Source organism: Catharus ustulatus, chromosome 3, assembly GCF_009819885.2.
Source record: "Catharus ustulatus isolate bCatUst1 chromosome 3, bCatUst1.pri.v2, whole genome shotgun sequence".
Taxonomy (NCBI): Eukaryota; Metazoa; Chordata; class Aves; order Passeriformes; family Turdidae; genus Catharus; species Catharus ustulatus.
This window is the reverse complement of record NC_046223.1, coordinates 103005406-103011405: the sequence shown is the minus strand read 5'-3', so window position 1 is coordinate 103011405 and position 6000 is coordinate 103005406. Positions and strand designations below refer to the sequence as shown.

Here is a 6000-nt window from a genome sequence, read left to right as displayed (position 1 = left end):
TCCCCCTTCTTTTCTATCAGAAAGCAGCCGGGGGCTGACTGCTGGTGGCTCTCCAGGGCGGTGGCACCCTCTGGGCTGCCCAGCGCTGCGCTCCGGCTCAGCCAGGCCGTGCCGGCGGGGCCCCGGGGCAGGGCTGTGCCCGTGCCCGCTGCTGCCGCCGCCTGAGGCGCTGGGCGCGGCCGCAGCCGGGCGGAGCCGCCCCCGCGCGTCACGGCCCGGGCGGGCGGAGTGCAGCGGCGGAAGATGGCGGGCGCTGCCGGGCCGAGCTGAGCGGGGTTCGGCGCCGCCGCCTCCCTCCGTGTCAGGCTCCGGCTGGGCCCGGGCAGCCGCCGCAGGGGCCGAGTGCGCCTGACCGTGGGGTGAGTAGGGGCGGGGAGGCGGGGGGCACGGGCTGGCCGCGGAAGGGCAGGGGAAGGACACGGGGCTGTGGGGGAGGCGGCGCTCCCGCTGCCAAACAAAGGGCGCCGCGGGGCCGCTCCCGGCGGGGCCTGGGGGACCGCTCGGCTCGGGTGATTCGCGGCCGCCGTGGCTCGGGGGCGCGGTCCCCTCAGCGCAGGGCCGCAGGTCGGGAGCGCCCGCTCCGCTGTGTCCTGGGGCTCCGGCGGTGCCGTGTGCGGGGCGGAGCGGGCCCGCTCTGCCGGTGTCAGGGGCACCGCCCGTGGGGGAAGCGTCCCGGACACGACCGGGAGTCTCTGTCACCCCTGTCCCGGGCATGGAGGAGCCTCTTGTACCGTGTTTCTCTCTTGTTGACTCGGACGGGTAGATAAGGGTTCGAGCCGTCAGCAAAGTTTTTGGCGTCTAATTTCCAAGGTAAAGAATAACAGAAGGTTGAGGATGGGAGGGACCTCCGCAGGTCATAAGGGTGCAGTCCTTCTCCTCGAGTAGGGACAACAGGAGTGGATCTCCCGGAGGGCTTTGGTGTGTCTCCAAGGACGGAGACCCCGCAACTTCTCTGGGAACCTGTGCCCGTGCTGGGTGACCCTCACAGTAACAAAGTGTTTCCTGGTGTTCAGACAGAGACGCCTTCGAATGCAGAGAAGGGTAGCGAAGCTGGTCAAGAATCTGGAGCACAAATCCGTATGCAAGAGTACTGGGGGTGTTTAGCCTGAAGAGAAGGAGGCCCGGGGGTGACCTTATCACTCTGAAAGGATGTTGTAGCCAAGTGGGGATCAGCCTCTTCTCCCAGGTAACAAGCGATAGGACAAGAGAATGTAGCCTCAAGTTGTGCCCGGAGACATTTAGGTTGGGTATTAGCAAGAATTTCTTCTCAGAAGGAGTGGTTAGGCATAGTAATAGGGACGTACTGGAGTCACTGACCCTGGAGGTGTTTAAGAAAGACCACTTAGTGCCATGATCTAGTTGACCTAGTGCTGTTCAATCGCAGGTTAGACTCAATGACCTCTCAGAAGTCTTTTCCAGCTCAGTTGATTCTTTGTTTCAGTTTCTGTCGATTGCTTCAGGTCCTGCCACGGAACATCACTGAAAGAGTAGCAAAATATCTTAAAGGTAGTGGGGCTTTGCGCTTTACATACATGCTTAAAAATTGGTTGGAAAAGTGATTTCCTCTCTGTAACTTTTGGTAAAGGATTAATGGTAGAATAATACCCTAATATGTCTTTTGCTGGAAAAGTGTTTGAATCATTACCTGATTAATCACCTGACACTCCTCCTGCCATCAAATAATAAAGAAATGGACAGAAACACAGAAGATCTTTTTCTGAGACCGGAACATGTAAGAAAACCCTTTTTGTCTACTGAATAAGCATCTGTTCTTTGCTCTGCCACAGTGTTTATTTAAAATGAATTGTTTATTGAGAAATTAGTATCTGCTTGAAATTCTGTGTGACCACAGCTTATGAAATGGTGCCATATTAGTTTAAAGTTCTACATTACAACATTCTTTTAAAGTGGAAACACTCAAAAAGTTAGATTTTTGTCATATAACTTGTGTCTGACTAACAAACTCTTGATTTTATGGCACAGAGAAACATGTTGGCCATATGAGACTGTGTAAGATGACATTGCAGACTTTCTTGTGTTGTTATGCTTTTTGTTCAGTTTTTGACAATTGATTTGTGTTGGTTGGATAATTTCAAGAAACTCCTTAATATTGGTAACTGTTTCTCTTTGCTCTCTTTTATCTGATGTATTTAAAACCTGAAACTATAATTTGTAGGTCTGAGCACCTTATATTTTGTTTAGGAATTGAACTTTATCTTAGGAATCGGATGTTCTTAGCAATATGTTACTGTTAAAATTTTGTCTTGAAGGTGGACACATTTCTCTGATAAAGTATAAATCCTGTTATCCAGTACTTCACGCTTTATTTTAAATTATTTTTTTAACTAGGGTGGAACATAGGCATGTCTGATAGTTGCTATCATCTAACAACCAGCCCTTAATTTTAAATATAAATTTACACCTTTCCAGTCTTTTATACATAATTCCCAGCCTCTTTTGTTTTCTTGAAACTAACAAAAAATCCATCACTACAGTATTTGGAAATGGCCGTTGCCTGAAGTGCATAAGGTAGAAAAGAAGGACTTGTGTATTTCCAATTTCCCCTACTTCTTACTGTGTGCAGTTATGATGGTTACAATAGAGACCTTTGTGCAATTTTTTGTAGTTATATTTGTTTCAGGTTTCAAAAGAAGAATGCCTGTGTGTCTAGCTGTAGTTCACTTCTTGTCTTTCGATATTTTAGAGTTACACAATTTTGTTCTTTGTGATAAAGTAACAAAAAGTAAGGTAATTAAAAAAAAAATTCTTCTCACCTGGATAACAGAAATGTTGAGAGAAGTAGAATAAATGTTTCCAGATAAATAGGGAAAAGCAGAAATGCAGCATAAGGTTATTAGTCACGCAGGAATTTCAGACTCTGGAGAAGAAGTGTGGGTGTAGACTACTTATGGAAACTTAGATTTGTTATTTCTCTCTGAATACCAGAAATTAATATTTTTAGAGAATCATTTCAGCTGTTCTGGAAATTTATTCTTTAAACAGAATCCTGGTTGACTCAGTCAGTCCCAATAGAAGGAACATTTTAAAATATTGGCCACTTCATGTGATGCCTGACTTGTGATCTCTTCACGTTTAGGAAGTATATCCATTTAGGAAGGGATTACAATAAGCTGTTGTAAAGGCTGGGCAATGCTTGTGTTAGTAAGATTCTGTGTGGTATAAGTAAAGGTGATATTTCAGCATGTTTTTAATTTCTTTATGCCACCATAAAGCATAAAAATGTGTGAGAATATGAGACTGACTTATGTTAGTTTTTTATAATAGATTTCATGTGTACAATTTTCATGTTTCACATTTTTAAAATTCTAATATGAAAAGATGGCGTTTCCAGTTCTTAAGGGTGAAGTGCTGTGCATTTACACATTTGAGTTGTACGTGCTCAGATTTCAGCAGTATAGTAATTATTTCCTTTTATAGTTAGCTGAAAGATCTACCACAGTGTTGCATGTTGGGAAGGTGGCTTTTGTGTCTGGAAAAGGAAGCAGGCATTAAAAAGTAGACAACAGTTCTTCCTTTGTGTGATGAAAAGTATGAATTTAATGTCTTTACTATCTTGACTTTCTTTTTTTTTTTGTTTTGAATAGGTATTCTCAATAATGCTAGAGTTGATGACCAATTTTGATATTTATTTATAGAAGATCACTGTTTGCACTATTAAAAAAAACATGCAGAAGATCTATGTAAAATTATGATAGTTGGAAAATCTAGCGAGTAATAATATTTCTTTTATAGTTAGATATGAAGTTCTGAGAATGCATTAAATACCTGCAAATTTGAGTTATCAGGACCTCTGTTTTTAATCCACAGATTTTTGCAGTCTTTCTGAACCAGTGATAATGTTTGTCTGTTTCAGCTCAGGATGCAAGAGCCTTACAAAAACAGGTTAATCCCTGGGCAAACATTGCCTTCACCTGAGCATTTGTGCACTTTATATTAGTTTTCATAGTTCTTGGTGTGTTGTTAGTTTTGTAAAATACCAGGATTTGCTGCCCAAGGGCATTGTGAGGTTTCCAAGCTTGAAAGTTTGGATTGTGAATGAAGAGCAGGTTTTTGCACTGGAAATTAGCTCGCTTAGGTGGGAGAGAAAAATAACAGCATTAATCCTTATTGGAAAGGGGATTGGTTTCCAGATAGAATCCTGGTTTTAATAAAAATTTTTGTTATAGGTTATGAAAATACCTCTGCTGTGTCAAAGAAAGTAAATATGTTAATTGAGCAATTAAAGACCATTTATGTATAGGATGTTCTTGAGTGATACTGGTTTCGCACGGTATTTATGAAATTTGGCAGGGATTAAGTTCTCATCCTTTAATTTGGTCAAGGGTAAGCCTTAGAGTTTTCTTTTTATTCCAGGGTTGTTTGAAAACAGTATGAATATATATTTCAGGAGCTTTTTTCGTTAGAGTAACCAGAGCAGAATTACTTCTCTAGCCAGAGACTGTTCCTCAGAGTCTTGCTTCAGTTTTTATGATTATTTAAAAAAAAATCTGAAGCATTGGAAGAAATCACACTTTAGGGACCAGCATCCATATGGACTTTGAGTACAGTGCCTAGTTTTCATAACATAATAACATACATTTTGTTTAATAAAAAGGTGGTCTGTGGCTGTATTTGGCTGACATTGAGTTGCCGTCATTATGAACAGACCCACTCAGGCTTATTTTGGGCATGTTCTTTGTTCTTGGTGGGGAAGAAATAAAGCAAAGTTTCCAAAAATCTTAATACCACAGTTTTTTTATGCATCCTTGTTTCTGTAGTGTTGGGGAGATTTTTGTTTGATGGTTGTTGTTGTCTCTAAACCATGCTTTCCTAAAGCCCTCCAGTGATGTTAATCTTTTGGATGCTCTAAGAAGCTTGGCTGAAAAAGGGCAAATAAAAGCATGATGATATAAAATGCATAATTAGAATATTTGATTTTGTGATTCTTGTTTTTATAAAATAGACTGCTGTTAATTCTAAGAAGGGGATGATATGTGACAATGAAGCATAGGAGACAAGAAATATCAATATTCTTTGAGATGTTTCACTGGTACAATTTTTTTATCGTTTTATAAAAGTAATATTAACATGGAGTTTATAAACACATCTCTAGATGTGTTCATTGGCATCAGGTGTTTTACTGTTAGTCAGAGGTTTCAGCTGTCTCTAAGGATTCAGCTCTGCGTGAAGGCAGAAGCTACGCTGTTGCCAACTGGGATTTCTGAAGCAGGATGCTTATCTACAGTGCAGCAGGGCTGCCTCTGCCTTTTGGAAATGTGCCCATAGGGAACATCAAGGGAAAAATCTTACTTTGAGAAAAAAGCAGTGCTGAATACTTTCTTTCTTTCCACACTAGCTAAGAATTAATTGGTGAAATTTTATTAGCAACTGCAGAGTATAAATCATTTGGTGAGACATTTTTAGTCATGTTTTGGGGATGTTCTTAAAATGTTCTTTCAATTTAGTATTTGATATAGCAAATAGCATGGGGATTGAAGGTACAGCTACAGGAGAGAAGCTGGGAGATATCACAGGAAAAGCAGAAAATGCCTGTGATGGCAGTGGAGCTAGCAGCAAATCATATTTTATGGACTTCTGTTGTCCTGTGTAAAAAATAATGGGAGAAATACAGGTGTGTGTGAATATCAAATGTCATTTTAAGTGCCTGAGAATATCTGAGACACCTGCATAGGGCTGTGAGATGCTGCTGTAGACAGTAAGGGAGGTTGGCTGTTCTGGACTGGCAGCTGGATGCCAGGCAAGATGCTAACTTTCTTTTTTGTGTCTGAAATGGCAGTAGGAGCCAATATGTCCACACTGAGTCAGTAAAATTGCTGTTTCTTTTCAAACCTTTCATATTTTGTGTGGTTTAGTGGGTTTTTTGTTATAAGTTTGCAACCTCTTAATTGGCTGTTCCTCCTACTGAAAAAAATGGAGACAAATATATACCACCACTGTAGAGCTGCTCACCCCCTTTGATGGTAATTTAACTGTACGGTA

The 6000-nt window shown here is 42.0% G+C and overlaps 1 protein-coding gene across 5 annotated transcripts in view; it reads left to right on the top strand.

Annotated features, from left to right (window-relative positions):
- The first annotated feature begins 251 nt into the window (after window positions 1-251).
- The window catches only part of KIDINS220 (kinase D interacting substrate 220), a 76367-nt gene continuing 70618 nt past the window's right edge, over window positions 252-6000 (top strand). For 4 of the 5 annotated variants that reach the window (XM_033055693.2, XM_033055692.2, XM_033055691.2 and 1 more), the window contains exon 1: window positions 253-359. The gene's annotated coding sequence lies outside the window, so the exon portion shown is untranslated. Of the gene's footprint in view, window positions 360-1013; window positions 1187-6000 lie in introns of all 5 variants that reach the window. The other variant, XM_033055690.2, reaches the window with a different exon arrangement.